The sequence below is a fragment of the Odocoileus virginianus genome, chromosome 27, assembly GCF_023699985.2.
Source record: "Odocoileus virginianus isolate 20LAN1187 ecotype Illinois chromosome 27, Ovbor_1.2, whole genome shotgun sequence".
NCBI classification, from domain to species: domain Eukaryota; kingdom Metazoa; phylum Chordata; class Mammalia; order Artiodactyla; family Cervidae; genus Odocoileus; species Odocoileus virginianus.
Genome location: NC_069700.1, coordinates 31880476 through 31897081, shown reverse-complemented (window position 1 = coordinate 31897081; position 16606 = coordinate 31880476). Strand labels below are relative to the sequence as shown.

The following is a 16606-nucleotide window of genomic DNA, read 5'->3' as shown; positions in this document are numbered from 1 at the left end:
TGTAAAAGTGGCATTTTAAGCCCCTAAATTGGAAGGGGTATGCCAACAAGAAGCTAGATGATTCTAGCTAGGCATATTCTAGGTATATGCCCAGTAGTGGGATTGCTGAGTCATATGGTAGTTCTACTTTTAGTTTTTTAAGGAGCCTCCATATTGTTCTCCATAGTGGCTATGCCAGTTTAGATTCCCACCCACAGTGCAAGAGGGTTCCCTTTTCTCCACACCCGTTCCAACTTTCATTGTTTGTAGATTTTTTTTATGATGGCCTTTCTGACCAGTGAGAGGAGATATCTCATTGTAGTTTTGATCTGTATTTCTCTAATAATTAGTGATGTTGCGCATCTTCTTATGTGCCTCTTAGCCATCTGTGAGGGCTTCCCTCATAGCTCGGTTGGTAAAGAATCTGCCTGCAATGCAGAAGACCCTGGGGGATTCCTGGGTCGGGAAGATCTGCTGGCGAAGGGATAGGCTACGCATTCCAGTATTCTTGGGCTTCCCTTGTGGCTCAGCAGGTAGAGAATCCGTCTGCAATGCAGGAGACCTGGGTTTGATCCCTGAGTTGGGAAGATCTCCTGGAGAAGGGGAAGGCTCCCCACTCCAGTATTCTGGCCTGGTGAATTCCATGGACTATGTAGTCCAAGGGGTCTCTAAAAGTCAGACACAACTGAGAGACTGTCACTTGTCTGTTTCTTGGGCTTCCCTGGTAGGTTAGACAGTAAAGCGTCTACCTGCAATGTGGGAGACCTGGGTTCAATCCCTGGGTTGGGAAGATTCCCCTGGAGAAGGAAATGGCAACCCATTCCAGTCCTCTTGCCTGGAAAATTCCGTGGATGGAGGAGCCTGGTAGGCTACAGTCCGTGGGATCCCAAAGAGTTGGACACGACTGAGCAACTTCACTGGTTGCAAGAAAGTGAGTGAAACTGGTTAGCCATCTGTATGTCTTCTTTGGAGACATGTCCATCTAGATCTTCTGCCCATTGTTTGACTGGGTTGTAAAACAGATAATTAGCAGAAACCTGTTGAATAGCACAGGGAGCTCAGCTTGGTGCTCTGTGGTGACCTAGATGGGTGGGATGGGGGAGAGAGAGGTCTCAGAGGGAGGACATGTATGTATACACATAGCTGATCACTTCGTTGTACAACCGAAACTCACACAACAATGTAAAGCAACTATGTTGTGTAGTTGCTAAGTCGTGTCCAGGTCTTTGGGACCCCATGGACTGTAACCCGCCAAGCTCCTCTGTCCATGGGATTTCCCAGGCAAGAATACTGGAGTGGGTTGCCATTTCCTTCTGTAGGGGATCTTCCCAACCCAGGGACTGAACCCACATCTCCTGCATTGGCAGGCAGATAATTTACCACTGAGCCACCTGGGAAGCCCCTCAAACAACTATACCCCAATTAAAAAAAAAAAAGAAAGAAACTGGATGATTCACATCACAGAACCTAAGCAAGGTTTGAGCATTAAAGATGCCAAACACCACTGAAGGTAGGGGTAAGGAGTGAGGCTGAAAACTGGAAGAGTAGTTTCAAAAGTCTCTAGTAGGAGCTGTTAGACCTTCAGTTCTCCTCTCAGACCTTAGTCAATTACTGATTCCACCCCAGCAGAAAACTGGCAGCATATTCCCAGGAAAGGTTGAAAGAAAAGGCCTCTGGTTTCTGGGCTAACAGGCCAGCTGGAAGTAAGGTGCTGGTAAGTTTTCTAGGGCTGCCATAATGAATTCCCAGGAACAATAGAAACAATACTTGGTGTCTTCAAACAATAGAAATTTATTCTCTCATGGCTCTGTAGGCCAGAAGTATGAAATCAAGAAGTTAGCAGGACTATGTTCACTCCCAAAGCTCTAGGGGAGAATCCTTCTTGCCTCTTTGAGCTTCTAGAGGCTCCAGATGTTGCTTGGCTTGTGGCTGCATCACTCCAACCTTCTTCCATGGAAGTCACATGGACTTCTGGGTGTCTCTCCTTTGCATGTCACTTATAGGACTCTTGCCACTGGATTTAGAGCCCACCTTAATAGTCCAGGATGACCTTATTTGAAGATTCTTAACTTAATTCCATCTCTGGAGTCCTTCTTTCCAAACATATTCACATTAACTGTTTCCAGGAATTACAACACAGACATCTTTTTGGGGAGCCATCAGATAACTCACTACAGATATTTTGCTGGAAAACATGATAAATGAAAGTCTATATTCTGAACAGGGGGACTCTTGCTCCCCTATTCAGGTCTCAGGATCCTGGCAGTCAGGTTTATCCCTCCAGAGGGAAGATTGGAAATCTTTCCTAGAGAAATTCACTGACTGGCTCAAAAGAAAAGTCTGTCTATACTGACACTGGGCTTCCATCTATGAAGCAGCTGGGTCCCCACCTGATCACCCTTCCTGGAGGCCCAGTAGTTGATAGCTTTCTTATGGAGCTGTCAAATGATTTCCCACTATTAAATATGAACACTGGAGAAGGAAATGGCAACCCACTCCAGTATTCTTGCCTGGAGAATCCCATGGACAGAGGAGCCTGGCAGGCTACAGTCCACGGGGTCGCAAAGAGTTGGACACGACTCAGTGACTTCACTTTAAAAAAAAATAAAAAATATATAAATAAATAAATAAATAAATATGAACAGACCACAGGGATCAGCACATGTGTACAAAAAGTCTCTAACCCAAAAGATAGAGACCAAACAAAAAAGCAGAGAAATAGAAATCTGAGGAAACAGAAACCAGGAAACAGAAGAAAACTTACAAAATATATAAAAACAATTTCAGAGAGATAAGAGTATGTTGTAGCCACGAAATAAAAATAAAATGCTATAAAAAGAATGATTCAGAAAACAAGTGCTCTTAAAAATTAAATAACAATTTAAAAGAATAACTGCTTAAATTTAATATAAAAATTTAAAATTGAAGTTGTAGAAATCTACAAAGTAGGAAAAAAAGAGAAAGAATGGGGAAATGGGAGAGAAAATTTAAGAAAATCCATAAATCAAGAAGATCCAATATATGACTATTAGGAGTATTGGAAAAAGAAAAGCAGAGTGTATGGAGTGGGCAAAAAAAGCCAAGATATAATACAAGAAATTTTCCTAGAACTAAAATACATGCTTGAAATCATCCAGAACAATAAATAGAAAAACCTCTAAAAAACCACCCATTTGTGAAATGTCAAAACATTAGTGCTTAAAAAAGAAATCCTAAAAGCTTCCAGAGAGAAAAAATAGGTCACTTGCAAAGAAAAGGAAATCAGAATGGACTGAGATTTTCAACCCTACCAGTAGAAGCTAGAAGACAGTGAATTGATGCATTCTAAATTCTGAGGGACATGGTTTTCTATAAAGAATGACACCCAGCAAAACCATCAATCAATGGGAGGGTAGAAAAAAGACGTTTTTAGACATGCAAGATTTCAACATATATATATATATATATATATATATATATATATATATATATATATATATATATATCTTTATATTCCCTAACAGAAGCCTTGAGTCCTCCAATCCTGCTTTTACTTAAAACATTGATATTTGGCTGATGGTGTTAGTTTCCTATTGCTGCTGTATCAAGACACCACAAAACTTGGTGGCTTAAAACAGCAAACTTAATATTTTATATTTCCGTAGGACAGAGTCTAACAGTAGTCTCACTGAGCTAAAACCAAGGTGTCAGCAAGACTTCATTCCTTTCTGGAGGCTCCAGGGCAGGATCTGTTTTCTTGCCTTTTCCAGGTGTTAGAGGCTGCCTGCACTCCATGGCTCATAGCCCCATTCTGTCTTCAAAGCCAGCAGAATCTTCATCACATCTCAGTACATCACAGTACATCATATCACACCAATCTGACCCTGCATCTGTCATTACATTTCCTCCCCTGATTCTGGCTTTTTTGCCTCTTTTCCAATTTTAAGGATTGTGTAACTACGTTGGTCCCACCTGGACAACACAGGCTACTCTCCCTATCTTGAGGTCAGCAGATTAACAATCTTAATTCTATTTGCAACTTTAATTTCCCTTTGCCATATAACTTAACATATTCACAGGTTCTGAAAATGAGGACACAGACCTCTTTGGGGGCGTGGAGGGGAGGGCAGTGTGGGGCACGTTCTTCTGCATAGCACCATGATGGATTTTGTTTTGCATTAATTTTGATTTTTTCATATATTGCGTGAAAATATTTGGGGGTCCTCCTTGAATTTTATGCCTGAGCTGAGTGAGGCAACCTAATTCAACACTCTTTTTTCCTTCTTGCCCACCCCTCCCAAACTCAGGCCCAGCCTGGCCAAGCAACCTGGGCCTTGGGCGGCCCAGAATCCAGCCAAGTTCTGCAAGTCCTTTCCCAGCGATGCATTTCTCAGCTCCAGTTTTAAGAGATGGGGGCTCAGGTTGCTGAGTCAAAGAAGGAAAGAGAAGTCCTTTGATTCCTCCTGGGCCCCATGGAGGAGGTAGGCCCTAAGCACCGCACATCTGATCCCCCCCTTGGGGCTGCTGAGATAGTCAGCCTTCCAGCCCGCCAGCAGGCAGGGAGAATTGAGGCTGGAGGTGGAGGGGGGGAGCGGGGGTGTGGGGAGGGCGGAGAGCGGGGGTAGGGGGGGCAGACAGGAGAGCTGAAAGAGGATCTCGGTACCACCTGAAGGTCAGGGGCGGCCAGCGGTGTCTATGTCACCGCGGGAGTGGGGACACTGGAAAGCTGATGCTGGTCACGTCTGGAGAGGCACTTGGGAGGTGGGGGGTCTGATTCTCAGCCTCCTAGCAATGTCACAGAGGACACTTCTGGAGAAGGATGGATTGGGAGGAGAGAAAAAGACCCAGGAAAGGAGGTCTCTCTGTCCCAGAGATGGGGGCAGAGAGGGGAGTGGCCAATAATGGAGGCGTGTGTGTGTGTGTGTGTGTGTGTGTGTGTGTGTGTGTGTAAGAGAGTTCTCAGAATTCGGAGTCTAGGGTGCAGAAGGCAAAAGGCAGGTTTAGCAAGCACATGCTAACTTCTGCAACCACGTGAGCCTGCAGAGCAGTTCTCATGGGAGACTGTGCCCTGGAGACCTTACCCTTGCATAGGTTTTTCAAGTCCCCAGAGCCCTTCAGCATTCTCTTCTGGCTCTCACCACAACCCCAGGAGGCAGGCCAGACAATCCCCACTGAGCAGGTGAGGGAGCTCCATGCAGGGAGTCCTAGTTGCCAACGTGGCTCAGACCCCAGATCTCCCAGTTCCCCCCTCATCACCCCGAGCTCTCTTCCTGGAAGGGAAGGCAGAGTGATGGAGGAAATAGAGAACGAGAATGGGTCCCTGGGCCAGAGGAGGGACAAATGCCATCACTGTCACCCCCAGCAGCAATGCATCTGGCTCCAGGTGTTATTGTTGCAGGATGGGGGAACCCCTGCCAGGGCCCAAGAGTGGGCTCTGGTCTAACACCCAGAAATGCATTGTCCGAGGAGACACATGCTGATAAAGCAAGAGACTTTACTGGGGAGGGCCCCTGGGCAAAGAGCCGGAGGGTAAGGGAACCCAGGAGAACTGCTCTGTCACACCGCTGGCAGTCTTGGGTTTTATGGAGATAGGATTAGTTTGCAGGTTGTCTCTGGCCCATCAATAAGACTCAGGGTCCTTCCTGGTGGCATGCACATTGCTCAGCCAGGACAGATGCCAACGAGAAGGTTCTGCGTGGCGGAAGGACATGTGTCATCTCCTTTTGACCTTTCCCAAACTCTTCTGGTTGATGGTGGCTTATTAGTTCCATGTTGCTTACCAGGACCTTCTGTCATAAAATACATCATGCGAATGGTTACTATGGTTCCTGGCCAGGGTGGGCAGTTTCAGTCAGTGTCCTTCCCCTAACATTACCATGTAGGATGATGAGAACCCCAGCTCTCCTCCTGGAGTCAGCACTCGATGCAGCTGGCATAGGAGCCAGCAGGGGTTGGGGGGGTAGACCCCCCATGGGGATGGCAGGGGGTGGGGGTAGACCCCCCCATGGGGATGGCAGGGGGTGGGGGTAGACCCCCCATGGGGATGGCAGGGGGTGGGGGTAGACCCCCCCCATGGGGATGGCAGGGTGGTGGGTGTAGACCCTCCATGGGATTGGCAGAGTGGGGGAGGGGGGCATGGTCCAGCCCCTCCTGTCCTCTGCTCAGAACTGCCTGGTCCCTGCTTGCTACCCACATTCATCACTGAAAAGGGTCAGACTATGGGGTCCAGTGTCACTGATCTCAGGCCCCGGTAGCCCCCACCCCTGGGGTGAAGGTGAGGCCGGTTGCCCCCCTACTCCATATCCCTGGCCTCCCTCCCCACTGGATTCAGGGCCTCTCACTTTCCCAAAGAAAGACCCAGAGGCGGAGCTACCTGCTCAGCCTACAGGCCTCCCCTTGCCTGCAGGAAGGGTGCATTAGAGGAAGGGGATCTTAGAAGGTAGCTTCTCTGAAGACCCTCTGCCCACTGCCTCTCCCCCACATGCTCTCTATATTTTACAATCCCTGGACTCTGCCAGGCTCATAGCAGGGACTCGGAAAATACAGATTCCCTTCCCTGCCTCCTGACCCCCAGCTGTGACAAAGACTCCAGGAAGGCTTTTCTCCCTCAAACGGGTGCTGGGAGCAGGCCTGGTGTTCGGAAAGCCATGCCATACCTCCTGGCCCTGCCGGCATGGGAAGGCCTCTGTACATGTCCAGCACGGCCTGGTGGGAGCAGGGAGTGGACAGGGCGCCCTCTCGGGGTTCCCCTGGGTGGCTCTCAGAGGATGCCCTGACTGGCAACTGCGGGTTTTTGGTTTTTTTTTGATGAGCTGAGATGATGGAGCAGGTCCTCCCTCCACCCCGCCTCCATCCCCACCCCAGGACTGGCTGGGCCCTCTGAACCCATCAAATGAGAACCAGGAACAAAGTAAGTGATTGAGGCACAAGGGCATCATGGCAGATTTTCCTTCAAGAAGAGAGAGGGATGGTCACTGGGAATAACTAACAGGTGGGCCAGCAAAGCAGGAGGTGGAGCACTCCAGAGACCTGGTGCAGAGAGGGGGCAGGCGGAGACGCAGAGGCTGCAGGGGAAAGGGCAGCGCGAACTCAGAGGGGTAGGGGAGAAGAGACGTTCACACGTCGCTCATCTCACAGGCCCGGAAAGCAAATGGCAAGGGATGCCCTGGACTCTGAGCAAGTGGGCAGTTTGCAGGGTGAACAGGGATTTCTGAGCCTCTGGCTGCCTGAACCCCTCCCTGCCCCAGAGGGTGGCATAGGAGGCTGCCCAGGAGGTCTGGCAAACTGAGGGGTCAGAGGTCCTGGTCTGGTGGGCCCACCAAGGCCACTCTGCCTGACCCTCCCCTGGGCCCAATCAGAGGCTTAGAGCAGAGAGCTGTCCGCTTCTTCCTCAAACGACCCAAGCTGTTGACCCACGACTAATCGCTAATCGTTTGCATATTTTGCATATCATTTGCATTCTCCAGGGGTCTGTCATAACCTGCAATCACTCCCAGAGGCCCCTGCCCCTGTTTCTGGGGTCTCCATTCCCCTCGTCCCTGTGTCCCCTGTGTTCCCCAAGCCCGGCCCCTCAGACTCCCGTCTCCCTGCCCTGCTCTCTCATCGGAGATCAGCTAGCACAGGCCGTGAGTGGGGGCATCTCTAAGGCCCCAAGGCACCGCAGGGGCGGCTGGGAGCAGCTGGGGGCACCTTGGAAGGGGGTGGCCGAGACCTGCCTGGTGATTAATCCTCCTGCTAATGGAGGCCTGACTGCCACCAGGGCTATTAAGGAAACTCAGGGAAGCCCTTTAGCACCATCAGAGCCGCTTCCGAGGTCCTTAGCGGGCTCATTAGCGGCCCTCCACCCTGCAATTAGCAGCCCCTCCTCCAAATGGCTGCCAGGAGGGGAAGAAAGCTTCATGGAACCTCTAAGGCCCAAGGCCCTGAGTGGACTGCAGAAGCCTCCACTAACCCACCCCCGCCCCTCACTCATCAAATTCTCTGAAATCAAGTGACACTGCCCCTCCCTCTCTTCCAAAGTACACACTGCAGCTGAAAAGGATTTGCATTCATCCTGACCTGTCCTAGACTAGGTAAGCAAGGTCCAGAGAGGACATGAAGCTTGCCCAAGGCCAGCCAGGCCGTGGGGCAAGACCAGCTGGAGGCAGGGGTCCAGCCTCCCAGCACTGTGTCCCCAGCCTCGGGTCTCTTTCCTCTGCTTTCTCCCCCATCCTCAGGAAAGGCAGTCTCTTCTCTAAGGGCTTTGGAAAGCAGGCAGATCACTGACCTCCTTAGGACCGATCCCCAGGCTGGAGGCCAAATGTGATGAGCCCTGGGAGTCGCTTAGCCCAGACACTGAGTTCTCCCATATGCAGGGCAAGAGTAAATGAGGTGACCCAGTCCACTTTCAAAACAGGCTGTAAAACTCCCCATTGCTTGTTACTTTTTTGGGGGGGCGGCATCTGGTCTTAGTTACGGCACACAGGATACCCGTTGCGGGAATTTTTGTTGTGGCACATGGACTCTCTAGCTGTGGCTGTGACTTGTGGGATCTTTGTTCCCTGACCAGGGATCCAACGCACATCCCCTGCATTGCAAGGTGGATTCTTTAACCACTGGACCATCGGGGAAGTCCTGTTGCATAGTGGTGTAAGGCACAAGAAGTTTCTCTCTAGGGGAGAAACCATATGCACAGAGAGGCAGTCATAATTCCCCAGAGAATGACTGCCCAGGAGGAGGGGTTGGGCACAGGAAGGATTTCCTTTTCGGTCTATTCCACAAATGGGCACCCATCCTGAGCCAGACCCTCTCCTTTCACTTTCTGTGTCTTTACTCTCAGGTCAGATGGATGAGTGATTTGGGGCAAGTCTTTTCAATTATTCTGAGACTCAGTTTCCCCATCTGTAAAATGGGAATCATTCCTGGTGCTCTGAGAGGCCACAGAGACCTAGGTCTCATGGAACAGCCATAGATAACGGCAGAAATGACAGCAAAAGTCCTGACACCACAGCATCGGCTGTATGAGCGCTCAACAAATAGTCAGCCGTGTTGTCATCATTTGCTGTAATGCTGGTTGCTATGGAGATAGCTTTCTGACCTCAGGATCCCAGGCTGGGAATCACACTGCAATCTCCCTTCCCAGATCCCAACAGATTACAAGATAGAGGAAATGGCATTTATTAAGCACCTACTGTGTGTCAGGCACTGCATTGGACACTCTGCATGTGTTGTTTAATCTTCATGATCTCTAATAGGACAGCATCCTCCCTCCTCATTTTAGAGATGAGGAAATTGGGGCTCAGAGAAGTCAGGTAACTTGCTCAAAGATTCTGCACCCTCAATTCCAATACGTGGGCAGAGTGGTGGGGGGAGGGGGTTTCCCACGTCCCACTAGGCAGTTCTCTGTGACACCAGCCGGTGTCCTACAATCCAACTCAGTTCTGACACCATCTGCTCAGAAACAGCATCAGATCCCAGGGGCTGAGGGCTCAGTCCCACAAAGCTGCCCCTAGCTTCAGATGCCAGTCACAAGCCCCGATTGTTAACTGTGCTTCTGACCAACAGGCCTCAGATTGGAGGGCTGTCAAGTCTGCTAGAGCAGCTCACAGAACTCAGGAAACCCGTTTATCCCCTAGATTACTGGCTTAGTACAGAGGATATTAAAGGGTGCAAGCCAACAGCCAGATGAAGAGATACACAGGGTGAGGGCCCGAGCCAAAGAACTCATGTCCTCATGGAGTTTGGAGCCCAGAGCCATGGCACCAAGAAGCTTTCTGTTTCCTAACCTGGAAACTCTCTGAACCCCATTCTTTTCGGGGTTTTATGGAGGATTCATTATCAAGGCATGATTGATTAAATGACTGGCCATTGACTCAACTTCCAGCCCCTCCCCACTCTGCAGAGTTCCAAATTTTTATTTATGTGGTTGGCTCCTCTGGCAACCAGCCCTGTGCTCAGAGGCTTTCCAAAGTCATCGTATTAATATAAATTCAGGTGTGGTGGAAAAGGGCTTGTTATGAATAATGCACCCATTTCACCTTGATCAACTCTGAATATTCATTGGAAGGACTGATACTGAAGCTGAAGCTCCAATACTTTGGCCACCTGATGCAAAGAGCTGACTCACTGGAAAAGACCCCAATGCTGAGAAAGATTAAAGGCGGGAGGAGAAGGGGACGACAGAGGATGGGATGGTTGGATGACATCACCGACTCAGTGGACACGAGTTTAAGCAAACTCTGGGAGATAATGCAGGGCAGGGGAACCTGGCATGCTGCAGTTCATGTGGACACAAAGGGTCAGGCAAGACTTAGTGACTGAACAGCAACGACAGGTGTGGTGAAAAGGGGCTTGTTATGAATAAGACACCCATTTCACCTTAATGGCTCTCAAGTGATTTCAGGAACTGAGGACAAGAGAGCAAATACTAAAACAAAAGATGTTCTTATCCTCGTATCATCAGGAAATTCCAAGGGTTTTGGGACCTGTGAGCCGGGAACTGTAGGCAAAAAATATATGTATTTCTTACAAATCACAGCATCACAATTGCCTAAGGTTACACTGTTCTCAATCTGCAGAGCAAAACAGGTACAAGAATGTTCCATTTATTATAGCCCCAAACTGAAAACAATCCAGGTATCTACCAAGAGAAGAACAGTTGAGAGAGCCGTGGTATATATTCATACAGTGGAATGCTCCACAGCAACGAAAAATGATGAGCTACTGCGACAAAGATGAACAAACCTCATGGATGTAATGTTGAGCAAAAGAAGCCAGATACACAAGGGTTATCTACTGCATGATTCTGTTTACATAAACTTCACTAGCAAGCAAAACTCATCTGTGGTGATGTTGCAGGAAGGGGGACCCCTTCCAGGGCCCCAAACTGGGCTCTTGTCTAACACTCGGAAATGAATTGTCTGAGGAGACACATGTGGTGACAAAGCAAGAGATTTTATTGGGAAGGGAACCCGGGTGGAGAGCAGGAGGGTAAGGGAACCCAGGAGAACTGCTCTGCTGCGTGGCTCGCAGTCTTGGGTTTTACGGTGATGGGACTAGTTTCCGGGTTGTCCTTAGCCGATCATTCTGACCCAGAGTCCTTCCTGGTGGTGCACGCCTTGTTCAGCCAAGGTGGATGCCAGAGAGAAGGATTCTGGGAGGTGGTCGGACATGTGGTGTCTCCTTTTGACCTTTCCCGAACTCTTCTGGTTGATGGAAGCTTATTAGTTCCGTGCTCCTTACTGGGACCTCTTGTCTTAAAACAACTTATGCAAATGGTTACTATGGTGCCTGGCCAGGGTGGAGGGTTTCAATCATTGTGCTTCCCCTAACAGTGATAGAGGTCAAAATAATGGTTACCTTGAAGAGGCAGGGAGTGGAAGTGGGATTGTGGAGTGAAGGGGCTTCTGGGGTGCTGGAAATGTTTCCTATCTTGATCCAAGTGATTTGTGGTTGTAAGGGGATGTGTGTACCTATATAAAAACTCATCGAGCTGAATCCTTAAGATTGTCCTCCATTTAAAAAAGGAAGAAAATGGCTCCTTGCCAATCCTGCGCCGAGGAGACGCACGCTGCCGACCTCGTCGTCTTCGTGCAACCCTTACCAGTGTCTGGAGAACTTTCTTTTCCCTGGGCACAATGGCAACTCTTAAGGACAAACTGATTGCACCAGTTGCCGAAGAAGAGGGAACAATCCCAAACAATAAGATCACTGTAGTGGGTGTTGGACAAGTTGGTATGGCATGTGCCATCAGCATTCTGGGAAAGTCTCTGACTGATGAGCTTGCTCTTGTGGATGTTTTGGAAGATAAACTCAAAGGAGAAATGATGGACCTGCAGCATGGGAGTTTATTCCTTCAGACACCAAAAATTGTGGCAGACAAAGATTACTCTGTCACTGCCAATTCCAAGATCGTGGTGGTAACTGCAGGAGTTCGCCAGCAAGAGGGGGAGAGTCGCCTGAATTTGGTGCAAAGGAACGTTAACGTCTTCAAGTTCATCATTCCTCAGATAGTCAAGTACAGTCCTGACTGCATCATCATTGTGGTTTCCAACCCAGTGGATATTCTCACATATGTTACCTGGAAACTAAGTGGATTACCCAAGCACCGTGTGATTGGGAGTGGATGTAATCTGGATTCTGCTAGATTTCGCTATCTTATGGCTGAAAAACTTGGCATTCATCCCAGCAGCTGCCACAGATGGATTTTGGGAGAACATGGCGACTCAAGCGTGGCTGTGTGGAGTGGAGTGAATGTGGCAGGCGTTTCTCTCCAGGAACTGAATCCAGAAATGGGAACAGACAATGATAGTGAAAATTGGAAGGAAGTGCATAAGATGGTGGTTGAGAGTGCCTATGAAGTCATCAAGCTAAAGGGATATACCAACTGGGCTATTGGATTAAGTGTGGCTGATCTTATTGAATCCATGTTGAAAAATCTATCCAGGATTCACCCAGTGTCAACAATGGTGAAGGGCATGTATGGCATTGAGAATGAAGTCTTCCTGAGCCTTCCATGTATCCTGAATGCTCGAGGGTTAACCAGTGTTATCAACCAGAAGCTGAAGGATGAAGAGGTTGCCCAACTTAAGAAGAGTGCAGATACCCTCTGGGGCATCCAAAAGGATCTAAAGGACCTGTGACTTCTGGCTGCGAGGCTGTAGAAACTTAAAAGTACAGTTTGATTAACCACAAGCCTTTAGTTTGCGTCCATGTACATGGAGCACAGTGCGCTTTTGTCTTCCTAAGTCTGTGAATCTAGGCTCCCAGAATCAAAGCCCATGCTTGCTATTAAAGCTTACAAGATGAGTCCTTGAACAAATAAAATAAACCACCTAGCGTAAAAAAAAAAAAAAAAAAAAAAGGAAGAAAATGGATAAATAAGGAGATAATTCAATGTGCAATGTGTACACCCACTCAGTCGTGTCCAACTCTGCGATCCCATGGACTGTAGCCCGCCAGGCTCCTCTGTGAAGTTTTCCAGGCAGGAACACAGGAGTGGGCTGCCATTTCCTCCTCCAGGGGGTCTTGCCAACCCACAGCTCCTGTGTCTCCTGCATTGGCAACTGGATTCTTTACCACTGAGCCACCAGGGAAATATATTTCATTTAAAAAGATGCCAGGCCAAGCGTGGAGTAACCAAGTAAATTCTGGCTTTGCATCCTGCAGGGAGTGGGATGTGGAAGAAGTCCTGAGTCTTTGCCTGCCTTAGAGGGAGGAGAGCCTGCATCCTATGTCCCCCCCAGGACCTCCGCCCTGGGGAAGGTGCCTGACCAGTGCCCCCCCACCAACTCCATCTGGGAGAGGAAGAGGGAATGAGAAGTAGGACGAGAAGAAACGGAGAGGAAACGGCAGGCGGGACAAAGGGGAAGGTGGGTAACGTTTCCTCCACGCCTCCTGTGGTTCTGACTCTCAGTGGAGGAAGTTCAGGGAGACCTTCTGAGCCACCCAGGGAGCAGGCCTGGGGCTGGCAGGAGCCTGGGAGAGACGAGACATTTCTGTGCATTCTGATGGGTCTTGAAGAGCATTCGCCCTGAGTGCTGGGTGATATGCCAGTGCATGTCCTTGTTGGGGAGGGCCGGGAGGCCGGCAGGCTGGCAGATTCCTGGAGAGGCAGACTCCGGCCACCCCCGCAGGTGCAGGGAGCGGAGCCAGGGCCCCCGCCCCCGGGGCCCGGACTGGAGCCCACCCCGCCCGCCTTCCCTTGGCAACTTCAGCCCCCTCTGCTGCTCCCCGTCCAGCCGCTGTCTTTTCTTCTGTTTCTGCATCTTCTCCTACCCCTCCTCGGCCCCCCGCCCTGAGCTGTCTCCCCACATCCCTGTCTCTCCACCTCCCACCTCCCCTCCCCGAGCGCCCCTGCTTCCGCCCCCAGTCCCCGGGCATGTGGCTCCTCTCTAGCCCAATATAAATAATAGAAATTAATTTGTCAGCCAGCGCACGAGCGGGCCAGCCGGCGCAGCAGCAAGCTGAGGAGGAAAGCTGGTTGAAATAATTATTCTTGACTTAAGAAATCGTTCTTTTTATTCCTGAAGGCTAATGGAGTGAGAGCAGCGCCCTCACTGCGCTAAGGGCGGGTGGCGTGGGCCTGGGCGGGGAGCGGCCTCATCTGGTCCTCCGGTGACACGCAGACCGCCCACCCGCTCCCCCCACCCTCAGGCCCAGCCCGTTCTCTATTTAAAAGGCAAATGAAGTGCTGAGCAGCTCACCGTCGCACGTACGGTTTGGGGACAGGATTTTTCATCAGGAGCACTCGCTCCAGCCCCTAACTACCCCCTCTTCAATGCACAGCAGCCCCCGCACCCACCCCCAACCTGAAGATGCTCTTGCCCTCCCAGGTCAGGTGAAGGCGGACGTGGAAAGCAAGCCACTTCCTGAAGGGAAAAGCACCGAACACCTACCGACCCAGCACTGTGCTAGACCCAGGACTCGGGAATTCACAGCGAATCCTTACAACCACCCTCGGAATGAAGTCTGACAGTCATTCCATTCACCCACCTGAAAACTACTGAGAGCTTCAGCCACTTGTCCAAGATGGAGGAGAAGAATCCCCAGTGCCCAAGGGGAGACATACAGACTTCCTCACCCCTGCAGGAGGGTGGAGGGATGGTGATGATGGGGTGGGGGAGGGGAGGTATGCATCCATCAGTCCTGGCGGGAAGGCGGGCATCCGAGGCATACAAACGGACTACTTACAGAAGTATGGGCAGCTTTAAGGAAACTACTAAGAGATAAGGAAGCACCCCGGGCTAGTTACTATCCCAGGCTTGAAGGGGAATAGGGAGGGGGGCTGTAGCTATTGGAGCTGGCAGCCCACCCAGCAGGTGCTGCAACCCATGGCCTTGGTGGGGAAATAGGGCGGCCCAAACTGCAGCCGGAAAGGGAGAGGGAGGTGCTAAATACCCTGGCCTTTCTCTCCTGCAGCTCTCAGATCTGTTGATAGTGCCTCCCATAAACCAACCCCAGCCAGAGAGCCAAACAGGCCAAAAGACACAGATCTGGAGGTCGGTCTTCCAGGGCATAGCAGCAAAGCGGAGGAGAGCAGAAGTGGATGGAAGGGGAGAAAGGAGGAAGTTTGGGGTGGGAGGTTTTTCCAGGGGCTTCCTGAGAAAGGGCCAACTGGATCCAACCGAGGCTGGGGGGAACTAGAGGGGAGAGGAAGGGAGCACCCCCAGACTCGGAAACCCAATTCTGGCCTATTGGGAGCGGCACCCATTCCTGTCTAGTGGGGAGGTAACCAAGTTGGGCATCCTTTGGCTGAGACATCAGTTGGGGAGCCAGGGAAACCCAAACAGAACTGGGAACCCAAGAAATGGTTGGAAAATCAGCCAGGAGAGAGTGAAAGTTCCCTGGAGAACGGGAACCTGCCTGCAGGTTTGGAGGAGGGAGGTGGAGAAGGAGCTCTTTTTCTTTTAATTAGGTAAGTTTCAGGTGTACAACATTATAATCACCACCTGTTATGTGCTGCAAAGCGCTCGCCACCACACGTCTAGTTACGCCATCACACGTCTAGTTACGCCATCACCATACTGTTGACCACCTTCACCTGCTTGAAAAGGAGCTGAGTGATCCCCAGGTGCCCAGCTCAGACATACTTGAAAAGTGGTGAGGGCCAGCAGGGTCTGCATTGAAGCATCCAGGTAGGAAAAGGTGCTAGGAGGAGAGATGGAGCGGGGCGGAGCTGGGGGAGAACTCAGAAGTCAGTTTTCTCAGCAAGAGGCTGAAGTCTTGGCAAGTGGTGCGGGCTCTCTTAATCCACTGCTCTGCCCTCTCCTACATTTGGGAGGAGAGGAAACGTGTCCAGAAAAGGCTGTGATGACCCTGCTGAGCCAGAGAGCGTGGCGAGGCCTCTGGCCCGGTGGTGGGAGCGCCCAGCCGGCCTCCCTGCTGCTCGCGTGGTCTCTCCTCCCATCCATCTTCCTCCACACAGCAGCCACCGGGATCTTTCCAAAACACCAGCCCGATCGTGTCAGTCACACTTGAATCCTTTCCGTGTTCCCCACTGAACCGATCAAGCCCGGAGCCCTACCCTGCTCCTTGGCTGACAAGGCAAGCCCGCCCGGGCCCATCTGACCTCGACAGCCTCCTTCCCCATCCCACCCCCCCCACCCCTTATTGAATCACTAAGTGTCTAGAATGTTTTGTGTCTGCTCCTTGTACATGTTCCCTCCCCTTAAAATCCCCCTCCCCATACTCCTATCTGGTTAATGCCTGCTCTGTCGTAAGATGTCACTTAAGACTTTCCTGATAATCGTTTGGCTTTCTATTTTAAAACGTATTTCTCCCATTATTAAATATACAGCAAAGGTTCTTATCTTTGTCTCCCCCTGACTGTAAACCCCATGAGGGCAGGCACTTTTTGGGGTTTATATAACCCCACTACCCAATGCAGTTCCTGGCACTTACTAGGTGCTTTGTATATACGGTATCATCCACACACGGCAATGCAATGTGGCTGTATAAAAGTGAGGAAAGCTTGATATGTGCTCATATCGAATCACCTCCCAAGATCCCCTGTGAAATGCTGAACACAGTGTGTATTTCTATAAAACAGGAACACAGAATATACATATATTTATGGGTCTGTACATAATATTTTCAGAAGGAAATTCAAAGAAACTGACAAAGTTGGTTGTGTCTGAGAAGAACATGGGGGCTGGGGAGAGAAGTGGAG

At 50.2% G+C, this 16606-nt stretch overlaps 1 pseudogene; it reads left to right on the top strand.

Annotated features, from left to right (window-relative positions):
• Positions 1 to 11479: 11479 nt before the first annotated feature.
• Positions 11480 to 12808, top strand: LOC139031446 (L-lactate dehydrogenase B chain pseudogene; annotated as a pseudogene).
• Positions 12809 to 16606: the final 3798 nt, after the last annotated feature.